Below are 16,445 nucleotides of genomic sequence, written 5' to 3' on the forward strand. Positions count from 1 at the left end.
CATCTCACAGAGTTGAACCTTCCTTATCATGGAGCAGTTTGGAAAGAGTCTTTTTGCGGCATCTGCAAGTGGATATTTGGAGCTCTTTCAGGCCTTTGTTAGAAGCGGGAATATCTTCCCATAAAAACTGGACAGAAGCATTCTCACAAACTGCTTTGTGATGTGTGTGTTCAACTCAGAGAGTTGAACCTTTCCTTTGCTAGAACACTTATGAAACACTCCTTTTGTAGAATCTGCAAGTGTTCATTTGGAGCGCATTGAGGCCTATGGTGGAAAAAGAAATATCTTCATATATAAACAAGGGAGAAGCATTCTCCGAAACCTCTTTATGATGTGTGTATTCAACTCAGAGAGATAAGCCTTCCTTTCGATAGAGCAGTTTTGAAACTGTGTTTTTGCAGAATCTGCAAGTGGATATTTGGAGCCCTTTCAGGCCTTCGTTGGAAACGGGAATATCTTCCCAAAAAAACTAAACAGAAGCGTTCTGTGAAACTGCTTTGTGTAGTATGAATCCAACTCACAGAGTTGGACACTTCCTTTGAAAGAGCTGTTTTGAAACACTCTTTTTGTAGAATCTGCAAGTGTTCATTTGGAGCGCTTTGAGGCCTAAGGTGGAAAAGGAAATATCTTCACTTATAAATCAGGCAGAAGCATTCTCAGAAACCTCTTTATGATGTGTGCATTCCACTCGGAGAGATAAGCCTTCCTTTTGATAGAGCAGTTTTGAAACTGTGTTTTGGCAGAATCTGCAAGTGGATATTTGGAGCCCTTTAAGGCCTTCGTTGGAAACGGGAATATCTTCCCATAAAAACTAAAGAGAAGCGTTCTGTGAAACTGCTTTGTGAAGTCTGAATCCAACTCACAGAGTTGAACACTTCCTTTGAAAGAGCAGTTTTGAAACACTCTTTTTCTAGAATCTGCAAGTGTTCGTTTGGAGCGCTTTGAGGCCTATGGTGGAAAAGGAAATATCTTCACATAAAACCTAGACAGAAGCATTCTTTGAAACTTCTTTATGATGTGTGCATTCATCTCACAGAGTTGAACCTTCCTTATCATGGAGCAGTTTGGAAAGAGTCTTTTTGCGGCATCTGCAAGTGGATATTTGGAGCTCTTTCAGGCCTTTGTTAGAAGCGGGAATATCTTCCCATAAAAACTGGACAGAAGCATTCTCACAAACTGCTTTGTGATGTGTTTGTTCAACTCACAGAGTTGAACCTTTCCTTTGCTAGAACACTTATGAAACACTCTTTTTGTAGAATCTGCAAGTGTTCATTTGGAGCGCATTGAGGCCTATGGTGGAAAAAGAAATATCTTCATATATAAACAAGGGAGAAGCATTCTCAGAAACTTCTTTATGATGTGTGTATTCAACTCAGAGAGATAAGCCTTCCTTTCGATAGAGCAGTTTTGAAACTGTGTTTTTGCAGAATCTGCAAGTGGATATTTGGAGCCCTTTCAGGCCTTCGTTGGAAACGGGAATATCTTCCCAAAAAAACTAAACAGAAGCGTTCTGTGAAACTGCTTTGTGTAGTATGAATCCACCTCACAGAGTTGGACACTTCCTTTGAAAGAGCTGTTTTGAAACACTCTTTTTGTAGAATCTGCAAGTGTTCATTTGGAGCGCTTTGAGGCCTATTGTGGAAAAGGAAATATCTTCACTTATAAACCAGGCAGAAGCATTCTCAGAAACCTCTTTATGATGTGTGCATTCAACTCGGAGAGATAAGCCTTCCTTTTGATAGAGCAGTTTTGAAACTGTGTTTTGGCAGAATCTGCAAGTGGATATTTGGAGCCCTTTCAGGCCTTCGTTGGAAAAGGGAATATCTTCCCATAAAAACTAAACAGAAGCGTTCTGTGAAACTGCTTTGTGAAGTATAAATCCAACTCACAGAGTTGAACACTTCTTTTGAAAGAGCAGTTTGGAAACACTCTTTTTGTAGAATCTACAAGTGTTCATTTGGAGCGCTTTGAGGCCTATGGTGGAAAAGGAAATATCTTCACATAAAACCTAGACAGAAGCATTCTTTGAAACTTCTTTATGATGTGTGCATTCAACTCACAGAGTTGAACATTCTTTTTCATGGAGCAGTTTGGAAAGAGTCTTTTTGCAGCATCTGCAAGTGGATATTTGGAGCTCTTTCAGGCCTTTGTTAGAAGCGGGAATATCTTCCCATAAAAACTGGACAGAAGCATTCTCACAAACTGCTTTGTGATGTGTGTGTTCAACTCACAGAGGTGAACCTTTCCTTTGCTAGAGCAGTTATGAAACACTCTTTTTGTAGAATCTGCAAGTGTTAATTTGGAGCGATTTGACGCCTATGGTGGAAAAAGAAATATCTTCATATATAAACAAGGCAGAAGCATTCTCAGAAACCTCTTTATGATGTGTGCATTCAACTCAGAGAGATAAGCCTTTCTTTTGATAGAGCAGTTTTGAAACTGTATTTTTGCAGAATCTGCAAGTGGATACTTGGAGCTCTTTCATGCCTTCGTTGGAAACGGGAATTTCTTCCCATAAAAACTAAACAGAAGCGTTCTGTGAAACTGCTTTGTGTAGTATGAATCCAACTCACAGAGTTGAACACTTCCTTTGAAAGAGCTGTTTTGAAACACTCTTTTTGTAGAATCTGCAAGTGTTCATTTGGAGCGCTTTGAGGCCTATGGTGGAAAAGGAAATATCTTCACTTATAAACCAGGCAGAAGCATTCTCAGAAACCTCTTTATGATGTGTGCATTCGACTCGGAGAGATAAGCCTTCCTTTTGTTAGAGCAGTTTTGCAACTGTGTTTTTGCAGAATCTGCAAGTGTATATTTGGAGCCCTTTCAGGCCTTCGTTGGAAACGGGAATATCTTCCCATAAAAATTAAACAGAAGCGTTCTGTGAAACTGCTTTGTGAAGTATGAATCCAACTCACAGAGTTGAACCCTTCTTTTGAAAGAGCAGTTTTGAAACACTCTTTTTGTAGAATCTACAAGTGTTCATTTGGAGCGCTTTGAGGCTTATGGTGGAAAAAGAAATATCGTCACATAAAACCTAGACAGAAGCATTCTTTGAAACTTCTTTATGATGTGTGCATTCAACTCACAGAGTTGAACTTTCCTTTTCATGGAGCAGTTTGGAAAGAGTCTTTTTGCAGCATCTGCAATTGGATATTTGGAGCTCTTTCAGGCCTTTGTTAGAAGCGGGAATATCTTCCCATAGAAACTGGACTGAAGCATTCTCACAAACTGCTTTGTGATGTGTGTGTTCAACTCACAGAGGTGAACTTTCCTTTGCTAGAGCAGTTATGAAACACTCTTTTTGTAGAATCTGCAAGTGTTCATTTGGAGCGATTTGAGGCCTATGGTGGAAAAAGAAATATCTTCATATATAAACAAGGCAGAAGCATTCTCAGAAACCTCTTTATGATGTGTGCATTCAACTCAGAGAGATAAGCCTTCCTTTTGATAGAGCAGTTTTGAAACTGTGTTTTTGCAGAATCTGCAAGTGGATATTTGGAGCCCTTTCAGGCCTTCGTTGGAAACGGGAATATCTTCCCAAAAAAACTAAACAGAAGCGTTCTGTGAAACTGCTTTGTGTAGTATGAATGCAACTCACAGAGTTGGACACTTCCTTTGAAAGAGCTGTTTTGAAACACTCTTTTTGTAGAATCTGCAAGTGTTCATTTGGAGCGCTTTGAGGCCTAAGGTGGAAAAGGAAATATCTTCACTTATAAATCAGGCAGAAGCATTCTCAGAAACCTCTTTATGATGTGTGCATTCAACTCAGAGAGATAAGCCTTCCTTTTGATAGAGCAGTTTTGAAACTGTGTTTTGGCAGAATCTGCAAGTGGATATTTGGAGCCCTTTCAGGCCTTCGTTGGAAACGGGAATATCTTCCCAAAAAAACTAAACAGAAGCGTTCTGTGAAACTGCTTTGTGTAGTATGAATCCAACTCACAGAGTTGAACACTTCCTTTGACAGAGCTGTTTTGAAACACTCTTTTTGTAGAATCTGCAAGTGTTCATTTGGAGCGCTTTGAGGCCTATGGTGGAAAAGGAAATATCTTCACTTATAAACCAGGCAGAAGCATTCTCAGAAACCTCTTTATGATGTGTGCATTCAACTCAGAGAGATAAGCCTTCCTTTTGATAGAGCAGTATTGAAACTGTGTTTTTGCAGTATCTGCAAGTGGATATTTGGAGCCCTTTCAGGCCTTCGTTGGAAACGGGAATATCTTCCCAAAAAAACTAAACAGAAGCGTTCTGTGAAACTGCTTTGTGTAGTATGAATGCAACTCACAGAGTTGGACACTTCCTTTGAAAGAGCTGTTTTGAAACACTCTTTTTGTAGAATCTGCAAGTGTTCATTTGGAGCGCTTTGAGGCCTAAGGTGGAAAAGGAAATATCTTCACTTATAAATCAGGCAGAAGCATTCTCAGAAACCTCTTTATGATGTGTGCATTCAACTCGGAGAGATAAGCCTTCCTTTTGATAGAGCAGTTTTGAAACTGTGTTTTGGCAGAATCTGCAAGTGGATATTTGGAGCCCTTTCAGGCCTTCGTTGGAAACGGGAGTATCTTCCCAAAAAAACTAAACAGAACCGTTCTGTGAAACTGCTTTGTGTAGTATGAATCCAACTCACAGAGTTGAACACTTCCTTTGAAAGAGCTGTTTTGAAACATTCTTTTTGTAGAATCTGCAAGTGTTCATTTGGAGCGCTTTGAGGCCTATGGTGGAAAAGGAAATATCTTCACTTATAAACCAGGCAGAAGCATTCTCAGAAACCTCTTTATGATGTGTGCATTCAACTCGGAGAGATAAGCCTTCCTTTTGATAGAGCAGTTTTGAAACTGTGTTTTGGCAGAATCTGCAAGTGGATATTTGGAGCCCTTTCAGGCCTTCGTTGGAAACGGGAATATCTTCCCAAAAAAACTAAACAGAAGCGTTCTGTGAAACTGCTTTGTGTAGTATGAATCCAACTCACAGAGTTGAACACTTCCTTTGAAAGAGCTGTTTTGAAACACTCTTTTTGTAGAATCTGCAAGTGTTCATTTGGAGCGCTTTGAGGCCTATGGTGGAAAAGGAAATATCTTCACTTATAAACCAGGCAGAAGCATTCTCAGAAACCTCTTTATGATGTGTGCATTCAACTCAGAGAGATAAGCCTTCCTTTTGATAGAGCAGTTTTGAAACTGTATTTTTGCAGAATCTGCAAGTGGATATTTGGAGCTCTTTCATGCCTTCGTTGGAAACGGGAATTTCTTCCCATAAAAACTAAACAGAAGCGTTCTGTGAAACTGCTTTGTGTAGTATGAATCCAACTCACAGTGTTGAACACTTCCTTTGAAAGAGCAGTTTTGAAACACTCTTTTTGTAGAATCTGCAAGTGTTCGTTTGGAGCGCTTTGAGGCCTATGGTGGAAAAGGAAATATCTTCACATAAAACTTAGACAGAAGCATTCTTTGAAACTTCTTTATGATGTGTGCATTCATCTCACCGAGTTGAACCTTCCTTATCATGGAGCAGTTTGGAAAGAGTCTTTTTGCGGCATCTGCAAGTGGATATTTGGAGCTCTTTCAGGCCTTTTTTAGAAGCGGGAATATCTTCCCATAAAAACTGGACAGAAGCATTCTCACAAACTGCTTTGTGATGTGTGTGTTCAACTCACAGAGTTGAACCTTTCCTTTGCTAGAACACTTATGAAACACTCTTTTTGTAGAATCTGCAAGTGTTCATTTGGAGCGCATTGAGGCCTATGGTGGAAAAAGAAATATCTTCATATAAACAAGGGAGAAGCATTCTCAGAAACCTCTTTATGATGTGTGTATTCAACTCAGAGAGATAAGCCTTCCTTTTGATAGAGCAGTTTTGAAACTGTGTTTTGGCAGCATCTGCAAGTGGATATTTGGAGCCCTTTCAGGCCTTCGTTGGAAACGGGAATATCTTAACAAAAAAACTAAACAGAAGCGTTCTGTGAAACTACTTTGTGTAGTATGAATCCAACTCACAGAGTTGGACACTTCCTTTGAAAGAGCTGTTTTGAAACACTCTTTTTGTAGAATCTGCAAGTGTTCATTTGGAGCGCTTTGAGGCCTAAGGTGGAAAAGGAAATATCTTCACTTATAAATCAGGCAGAAGCATTCTCAGAAACCTCTTTATGATGTGTGCATTCAACTCGGAGAGATAAGCCTTCCTTTTGATAGAGCAGTTTTGAAACTGTGTTTTGGCAGAATCTGCAAGTGGATATTTGGAGCCCTTTCAGGCCTTCGTTGGAAACGGGAATATCTTCCCAAAAAAACTAAACAGAAGCGTTCTGTGAAACTGCTTTGTGTAGTATGAATCCAACTCACAGAGTTGAACACTTCCTTTGAAAGAGCAGTTTTGAAACACTCTTTTTGTAGAATCTACAAGTGTTCATTTGGAGCGCTTTGAGGCATATGGTGTAAAAAGAAATATCGTCACATAAAACCTAGACAGAAGCATTCTTTGAAACTTCTTTATGATGTGTGCATTCAACTCACAGAGTTGAACTTTCCTTTTCATGGAGCAGTTTGGAAAGAGTCTTTTTGCAGCATCTGCATGTGGATATTTGGAGCTCTTTCAGGCCTTTGTTAGAAGCGGGAATATCTTCCCATAAAAACTGGACTGAAGCATTCTCACAAACTGCTTTGTGATGTGTGTGTTCAACTCACAGAGGTGAAATTTCCTTTGCTAGAGCAGTTATGAAACACTCTTTTTGTAGAATCTGCAAGTGTTCATTTGGAGCGATTTGAGGCCTATGGTGGAAAAAGAAATATCTTCATATATAAACAAGGCAGAAGCATTCTCAGAAACCTCTTTATGATGTGTGCATTCAACTCAGAGAGATAAGCCTTCCTTTTGATAGAGCAGTTTTGAAACTGTGTTTTTGCAGAATCTGCAAGTGGATATTTGGAGCCCTTTCAGGCCTTCGTTGGAAACGGGAATATCTTCCCAAAAAAACTAAACAGAAGCGTTCTGTGAAACTGCGTTGTGTAGTATGAATGCAACTCAGAGAGTTGGACACTTCCTTTGAAAGAGCTGTTTTGAAACACTCTTTTTGTAGAATCTGCAAGTGTTCATTTGGAGCGCTTTGAGGCCTAAGGTGGAAAAGGAAATATCTTCACTTATAAATCAGGCAGAAGCATTCTCAGAAACCTCTTTATGATGTGTGCATTCAACTCGGAGAGATAAGCCTTCCTGTTGATAGAGCAGTTTTGAAACTGTGTTTTGGCAGAATCTGCAAGTGGATATTTGGAGCCTTTCAGGCCTTCGTTGGAAACGGGAATATCTTCCCAAAAAAACTAAACAGAAGCGTTCTGTGAAACTGCTTTGTGTAGTATGAATCCAACTCACAGAGTTGAACACTTCCTTTGAAAGAGCTGTTTTGAAACGCTCTTTTTGTAAAATCTGCAAGTGTTCATTTGGAGCGCTTTGAGGCCTATGGTGGAAAAGGAAATATCTTCACTTATAAACCAGGCAGAAGCATTCTCAGAAACCTCTTTATGATGTGTGCATTCAACTCGGAGAGATAAGCCTTCCTTTTGATAGAGCAGTTTTGAAACTGTGTTTTGGCAGAATCTGCAAGTGGATATTTGGAGCCCTTTCAGGCCTTCGTTGGAAACGGGAATATCTTCCCATAAAAACTAAACAGAAGCGTTCTGTGAAACTGCTTTGTGAAGTATGAATCCAACTCACAGAGTTGAACACTTCCTTTGAAAGAGCAGTTTTGAAACACTCTTTTTGTAGAAACTGCAATTGTTCGTTTGGAGCGGTTTGAGGCCTATGGTGGAAAAGGAAATATTTTCACATAAAACCTAGACAGAAGCATTCTTTGAAACTTCTTTATGATGTGTGCATTCATCTCACAGAGTTGAACCTTCTTTTTCATGGAGCAATTTGGAAAGAGTCTTTTTTCAGCATCTGCAAGTGGATATTTGGAGCTCTTTCAGGCCTTTGTTAGAAGCGGGAATATCTTCCATAAAAACTGGACAGAAGCATTCTCACAAACTACTTTGTGATGTGTGTGTTCAACTCATAGAGGTGAACCTTTCCTTTGCTAGAGCAGTTATGAAACACTCTTTTTGTAGAATCTGCAAGTGTTCGTTTGGAGCGCTTTGAGGCCTATGGTGGAAAAGGAAATATCTTCACTTATAAACCAGGCAGAAGCATTCTCGGAAACCTCTTTATGATGTGTACATTCGACTCGGAGAGATAAGCCTTCCTTTTGATAGAGCAGTTTTGCAACTGTGTTTTTGCAGAATCTGCAAGTGTATATTTGGAGCCCTTTCAGGCCTTCGTTGGAAACGGGAATATCTTCCCATAAAAACTAAACAGAAGCGTTCTGTGAAACTGCTTTGTGAAGTATAAATCCAACTCACAGAGTTGAACACTTCTTTTGAAAGAGCAGTTTGGAAACACTCTTTTTGTAGAATCTACAAGTGTTCATTTGGAGCGCTTTGAGGCCTATGGTGGAAAAGGAAATATCTTCACATAAAACCTAGACAGAAGCATTCTTTGAAACTTCTTTATGATGTGTGCATTGAACTCACAGAGTTGAACCTTCTTTTTCATGGAGAAATTTGGAAAGAGTCTTTTTGCAGCATTTGCAAGTGGATATTTGGAGCTCTTTCAGGCCTTTGTTAGAAGCGGGAATATCTTCCCATAAAAACTGGACAGAAGCATTCTCACAAACTGCTTTGTGATGTGTGTGTTCAACTCACAGAGGTGAAACTTTCCTTTGCTAGAGCAGTTATGAAACACTCTTTTTGTAGAATCTGCAAGTGTTCATTTGGAGCGATATGAGGCCTATGGTGGAAAAAGAAATATCTTCATATATAAACAAGGCAGAAGCATTCTCAGAAACCTCTTTATGATGTGTGCATTCAACTCAGAGAGATAAGCCTTCCTTTTGATAGAGTAGTTTTGAAACTGAATTTTTGCAGAATCTGCAAGTGGATATTTGGAGCCCTTTCATGCCTTCGTTGGAAACGGGAATTTCTTCCCATAAAAACTAAACAGAAGCGTTCTGTGAAACTGCTTTGTGTAGTATGAATCCAACTCACAGAGTTGAACACTTCCTTTGAAAGAGCTGTTTTGAAACACTCTTTTTGTAGAATCTGCAAGTGTTCATTTGGAGCGCATTGAGGCCTACGGTGGAAAAAGAAATATCTTCACTTATAAACCAGGCAGAAGCATTCTCAGAAACCTCTTTATGATGTGTGTATTCAACTCAGAGAGATAAGCCTTCGTTTCGATAGAGCAGTTTTGAAACTGTGTTTTTGCAGAATCTGCAAGTGGATATTTGGAGCCCTTTCAGGCCTTCGTTGGAAACGGGAATATCTTCCCAAAAAAACTAAACAGAAGCGTTCTGTGAAACTGCTTTGTGTAGTATGAATCCAACTCACAGAGTTGGACACTTCCTTTGAAAGAGCTCTTTTGAAACACTCTTTTTGTAGAATCTGCAAGTGTTCATTTGGAGCGCTTTGAGGCCTATGGTGGAAAAGGAAATATCTTCACTTATAAACCAGGCAGAAGCATTCTCAGAAACCTCTTTATGATGTGTGCATTCAACTCGGAGAGATAAGCCTTCCTTTTGATAGAGCAGTTTTGAAACTGTGTTTTGGCAGAATCTGCAAGTGGATATTTGGAGCCCTTTCAGGCCTTCGTTGGAAACGTGAATATCTTCCCAAAAAAACTAAACAGAAGCGTTCTGTAAAACTGCTTTGTGTAGTATGAATGCAACTCACAGAGTTGGACACTTCCTTTGAAAGAGCTGTTTTGAAACACTCTTTTTGTAGAATCTGCAAGTGTTCATTTGGAGCGCTTTGAGGCCTAAGGTGGAAAAGGAAATATCTTCACTTATAAATCAGGCAGAAGCATTCTCAGAAACCTCTTTATGATGTGTGCATTCAACTCGGAGAGATAAGCCTTCCTTTTGATAGAGCAGTTTTGAAACTGTGTTTTGGCAGAATCTGCAAGTGGATATTTGGAGCCCTTTCAGGCCTTCGTTGGAAACTGGAATATCTTCCCAAAAAAACTAAACAGAAGCGTTCTGTGAAACTGCTTTGTGTAGTATGAATCCAACTCACAGAGTTGAACACTTCCTTTGAAAGAGCTGTTTTGAAACACTCTTTTTGTAGAATCTGCAAGTGTTCATTTGGAGCGCTTTGAGGCCTATGGTGGAAAAGGAAATATCTTCACTTATAAACCAGGCAGAAGCATTCTCAGAAACCTCTTTATGATGTGTGCATTCAACTCGGAGAGATAAGCCTTCCTTTTGATAGAGCAGTTTTGAAACTGTGTTTTTGCAGAATCTGCAAGTGGATACTTGGAGCCCTTTCAGGCCTTCGTTGGAAACGGGAATATCTTCCCAAAAAAACTAAACAGAAGCGTTCTGTGAAACTGCTTTGTGTAGTATGAATGCAACTCACAGAGTTGGACACTTCCTTTGAAAGAGCTGTTTTGAAACACTCTTTTTGTAGAATCTGCAAGTGTTCATTTGGAGCGCTTTGAGGCCTAAGGTGGAAAAGGAAATATCTTCACATAAAACCTAGACAGAAGCATTCTTTGAAACTTCTTTATGATGTGTGCACTCATCTCACAGAGTTGAACCTTCCTTATCATGGAGCAGTTTGGAAAGAGTCTTTTTGCGGCATCTGCAAGTGGATATTTGGAGCTCTTTCAGGCCTTTGTTAGAAGCGGGAATATCTTCCCATAAAAACTGGACAGAAGCATTCTCACAAACTGCTTTGTGATGTGTGTGTTCAACTCAGAGAGTTGAACCTTTCCTTTGCTAGAACACTTATGAAACACTCCTTTTGTAGAATCTGCAAGTGTTCATTTGGAGCGCATTGAGGCCTATGGTGGAAAAAGAAATATCTTCATATATAAACAAGGGAGAAGCATTCTCCGAAACCTCTTTATGATGTGTGTATTCAACTCAGAGAGATAAGCCTTCCTTTCGATAGAGCAGTTTTGAAACTGTGTTTTTGCAGAATCTGCAAGTGGATATTTGGAGCCCTTTCAGGCCTTCGTTGGAAACGGGAATATCTTCCCAAAAAAACTAAACAGAAGCGTTCTGTGAAACTGCTTTGTGTAGTATGAATCCAACTCACAGAGTTGGACACTTCCTTTGAAAGAGCTGTTTTGAAACACTCTTTTTGTAGAATCTGCAAGTGTTCATTTGGAGCGCTTTGAGGCCTAAGGTGGAAAAGGAAATATCTTCACTTATAAATCAGGCAGAAGCATTCTCAGAAACCTCTTTATGATGTGTGCATTCGACTCGGAGAGATAAGCCTTCCTTTTGATAGAGCAGTTTTGAAACTGTGTTTTGGCAGAATCTGCAAGTGGATATTTGGAGCCCTTTAAGGCCTTCGTTGGAAACGGGAATATCTTCCCATAAAAACTAAAGAGAAGCGTTCTGTGAAACTGCTTTGTGAAGTCTGAATCCAACTCACAGAGTTGAACACTTCCTTTGAAAGAGCAGTTTTGAAACACTCTTTTTCTAGAATCTGCAAGTGTTCGTTTGGAGCGCTTTGAGGCCTATGGTGGAAAAGGAAATATCTTCACATAAAACCTAGACAGAAGCATTCTTTGAAACTTCTTTATGATGTGTGCATTCATCTCACAGAGTTGAACCTTCCTTATCATGGAGCAGTTTGGAAAGAGTCTTTTTGCGGCATCTGCAAGTGGATATTTGGAGCTCTTTCAGGCCTTTGTTAGAAGCGGGAATATCTTCCCATAAAAACTGGACAGAAGCATTCTCACAAACTGCTTTGTGATGTGTTTGTTCAACTCACAGAGTTGAACCTTTCCTTTGCTAGAACACTTATGAAACACTCTTTTTGTAGAATCTGCAAGTGTTCATTTGGAGCGCATTGAGGCCTATGGTGGAAAAAGAAATATCTTCATATATAAACAAGGGAGAAGCATTCTCAGAAACTTCTTTATGATGTGTGTATTCAACTCAGAGAGATAAGCCTTCCTTTCGATAGAGCAGTTTTGAAACTGTGTTTTTGCAGAATCTGCAAGTGGATATTTGGAGCCCTTTCAGGCCTTCGTTGGAAACGGGAATATCTTCCCAAAAAAACTAAACAGAAGCGTTCTGTGAAACTGCTTTGTGTAGTATGAATCCACCTCACAGAGTTGGACACTTCCTTTGAAAGAGCTGTTTTGAAACACTCTTTTTGTAGAATCTGCAAGTGTTCATTTGGAGCGCTTTGAGGCCTATTGTGGAAAAGGAAATATCTTCACTTATAAACCAGGCAGAAGCATTCTCAGAAACCTCTTTATGATGTGTGCATTCAACTCGGAGAGATAAGCCTTCCTTTTGATAGAGCAGTTTTGAAACTGTGTTTTGGCAGAATCTGCAAGTGGATATTTGGAGCCCTTTCAGGCCTTCGTTGGAAAAGGGAATATCTTCCCATAAAAACTAAACAGAAGCGTTCTGTGAAACTGCTTTGTGAAGTATAAATCCAACTCACAGAGTTGAACACTTCTTTTGAAAGAGCAGTTTGGAAACACTCTTTTTGTAGAATCTACAAGTGTTCATTTGGAGCGCTTTGAGGCCTATGGTGGAAAAGGAAATATCTTCACATAAAACCTAGACAGAAGCATTCTTTGAAACTTCTTTATGATGTGTGCATTCAACTCACAGAGTTGAACATTCTTTTTCATGGAGCAGTTTGGAAAGAGTCTTTTTGCAGCATCTGCAAGTGGATATTTGGAGCTCTTTCAGGCCTTTGTTAGAAGCGGGAATATCTTCCCATAAAAACTGGACAGAAGCATTCTCACAAACTGCTTTGTGATGTGTGTGTTCAACTCACAGAGGTGAACCTTTCCTTTGCTAGAGCAGTTATGAAACACTCTTTTTGTAGAATCTGCAAGTGTTAATTTGGAGCGATTTGACGCCTATGGTGGAAAAAGAAATATCTTCATATATAAACAAGGCAGAAGCATTCTCAGAAACCTCTTTATGATGTGTGCATTCAACTCAGAGAGATAAGCCTTTCTTTTGATAGAGCAGTTTTGAAACTGTATTTTTGCAGAATCTGCAAGTGGATATTTGGAGCTCTTTCATGCCTTCGTTGGAAACGGGAATTTCTTCCCATAAAAACTAAACAGAAGCGTTCTGTGAAACTGCTTTGTGTAGTATGAATCCAACTCACAGAGTTGAACACTTCCTTTGAAAGAGCTGTTTTGAAACACTCTTTTTGTAGAATCTGCAAGTGTTCATTTGGAGCGCTTTGAGGCCTATGGTGGAAAAGGAAATATCTTCACTTATAAACCAGGCAGAAGCATTCTCAGAAACCTCTTTATGATGTGTGCATTCGACTCGGAGAGATAAGCCTTCCTTTTGTTAGAGCAGTTTTGCAACTGTGTTTTTGCAGAATCTGCAAGTGTATATTTGGAGCCCTTTCAGGCCTTCGTTGGAAACGGGAATATCTTCCCATAAAAATTAAACAGAAGCGTTCTGTGAAACTGCTTTGTGAAGTATGAATCCAACTCACAGAGTTGAACCCTTCTTTTGAAAGAGCAGTTTAGAAACACTCTTTTTGTAGAATCTACAAGTGTTCATTTGGAGCGCTTTGAGGCATATGGTGGAAAAAGAAATATCGTCACATAAAACCTAGACAGAAGCATTCTTTGAAACTTCTTTATGATGTGTGCATTCAACTCACAGAGTTGAACTTTCCTTTTCATGGAGCAGTTTGGAAAGAGTCTTTTTGCAGCATCTGCAAGTGGATATTTGGAGCTCTTTCAGGCCTTTGTTAGAAGCGGGAATATCTTCCCATAGAAACTGGACTGAAGCATTCTCACAAACTGCTTTGTGATGTGTGTGTTCAACTCACAGAGGTGAACTTTCCTTTGCTAGAGCAGTTATCAAACACTCTTTTTGTAGAATCTGCAAGTGTTCATTTGGAGCGATTTGAGGCCTATGGTGGAAAAAGAAATATCTTCATATATAAACAAGGCAGAAGCATTCTCAGAAACCTCTTTATGATGTGTGCATTCAACTCAGAGAGATAAGCCTTCCTTTTGATAGAGCAGTTTTGAAACTGTGTTTTTGCAGAATCTGCAAGTGGATATTTGGAGCCCTTTCAGGCCTTCGTTGGAAACGGGAATATCTTCCCAAAAAAACTAAACAGAAGCGTTCTGTGAAACTGCTTTGTGTAGTATGAATGCAACTCACAGAGTTGGACACTTCCTTTGAAAGAGCTGTTTTGAAACACTCTTTTTGTAGAATCTGCAAGTGTTCATTTGGAGCGCTTTGAGGCCTAAGGTGGAAAAGGAAATATCTTCACTTATAAATCAGGCAGAAGCATTCTCAGAAACCTCTTTATGATGTGTGCATTCAACTCGGAGAGATAAGCCTTCCTTTTGATAGAGCAGTTTTGAAACTGTGTTTTGGCAGAATCTGCAAGTGGATATTTGGAGCCCTTTCAGGCCTTCGTTGGAAACGGGAGTATCTTCCCAAAAAAACTAAACAGAAGCGTTCTGTGAAACTGCTTTGTGTAGTATGAATCCAACTCACAGAGTTGAACACTTCCTTTGAAAGAGCTGTTTTGAAACATTCTTTTTGTAGAATCTGCAAGTGTTCATTTGGAGCGCTTTGAGGCCTATGGTGGAAAAGGAAATATCTTCACTTATAAACCAGGCAGAAGCATTCTCAGAAACCTCTTTATGATGTGTGCATTCAACTCGGAGAGATAAGCCTTCCTTTTGATAGAGCAGTTTTGAAACTGTGTTTTGGCAGAATCTGCAAGTGGATATTTGGAGCCCTTTCAGGCCTTCGTTGGAAACGGGAATATCTTCCCAAAAAAACTAAACAGAAGCGTTCTGTGAAACTGCTTTGTGTAGTATGAATCCAACTCACAGAGTTGAACACTTCCTTTGAAAGAGCTGTTTTGAAACACTCTTTTTGTAGAATCTGCAAGTGTTCATTTGGAGCGCTTTGAGGCCTATGGTGGAAAAGGAAATATCTTCACTTATAAACCAGGCAGAAGCATTCTCAGAAACCTCTTTATGATGTGTGCATTCAACTCAGAGAGATAAGCCTTCCTTTTGATAGAGCAGTTTTGAAACTGTATTTTTGCAGAATCTGCAAGTGGATATTTGGAGCTCTTTCATGCCTTCGTTGGAAACGGGAATTTCTTCCCATAAAAACTAAACAGAAGCGTTCTGTGAAACTGCTTTGTGTAGTATGAATCCAACTCACAGTGTTGAACACTTCTTTTGAAAGAGCAGTTTTGAAACACTCTTTTTGTAGAATCTGCAAGTGTTCGTTTGGAGCGCTTTGAGGCCTATGGTGGAAAAGGAAATATCTTCACATAAAACTTAGACAGAAGCATTCTTTGAAACTTCTTTATGATGTGTGCATTCATCTCACAGAGTTGAACCTTCCTTATCATGGAGCAGTTTGGAAAGAGTCTTTTTGCGGCATCTGCAAGTGGATATTTGGAGCTCTTTCAGGCCTTTTTTAGAAGCGGGAATATCTTCCCATAAAAACTGGACAGAAGCATTCTCACAAACTGCTTTGTGATGTGTGTGTTCAACTCACAGAGTTGAACCTTTCCTTTGCTAGAACACTTATGAAACACTCTTTTTGTAGAATCTGCAAGTGTTCATTTGGAGCGCATTGAGGCCTATGGTGGAAAAAGAAATATCTTCATATAAACAAGGGAGAAGCATTCTCAGAAACCTCTTTATGATGTGTGTATTCAACTCAGAGAGATAAGCCTTCCTTTTGATAGAGCAGTTTTGAAACTGTGTTTTTGCAGCATCTGCAAGTGGATATTTGGAGCCCTTTCAGGCCTTCGTTGGAAACGGGAATATCTTCCCAAAAAAACTAAACAGAAGCGTTCTGTGAAACTGCTTTGTGTAGTATGAATCCAACTCACAGAGTTGGACACTTCCTTTGAAAGAGCTGTTTTGAAACACTCTTTTTGTAGAATCTGCAAGTGTTCATTTGGAGCGCTTTGAGGCCTAAGGTGGAAAAGGAAATATCTTCACTTATAAATCAGGCAGAAGCATTCTCAGAAACCTCTTTATGATGTGTGCATTCAACTCGGAGAGATAAGCCTTCCTTTTGATAGAGCAGTTTTGAAACTGTGTTTTGGCAGAATCTGCAAGTGGATATTTGGAGCCCTTTCAGGCCTTCGTTGGAAACGGGAATATCTTCCCAAAAAAACTAAACAGAAGCGTTCTGTGAAACTGCTTTGTGTAGTATGAATCCAACTCACAGAGTTGAACACTTCCTTTGAAAGAGCAGTTTTGAAACACTCTTTTTGTAGAATCTACAAGTGTTCATTTGGAGCGCTTTGAGGCATATGGTGGAAAAAGAAATATCGTCACATAAAACCTAGACAGAAGCATTCTTTGAAACTTCTTTATGATGTGTGCATTCAACTCACAGAGTTGAACTTTCCTTTTCATGGAGCAGT

This window comes from Pongo abelii, chromosome 2 (assembly GCF_028885655.2).
Source record: "Pongo abelii isolate AG06213 chromosome 2, NHGRI_mPonAbe1-v2.0_pri, whole genome shotgun sequence".
Lineage (NCBI taxonomy): Eukaryota > Metazoa > Chordata > Mammalia > Primates > Hominidae > Pongo > Pongo abelii.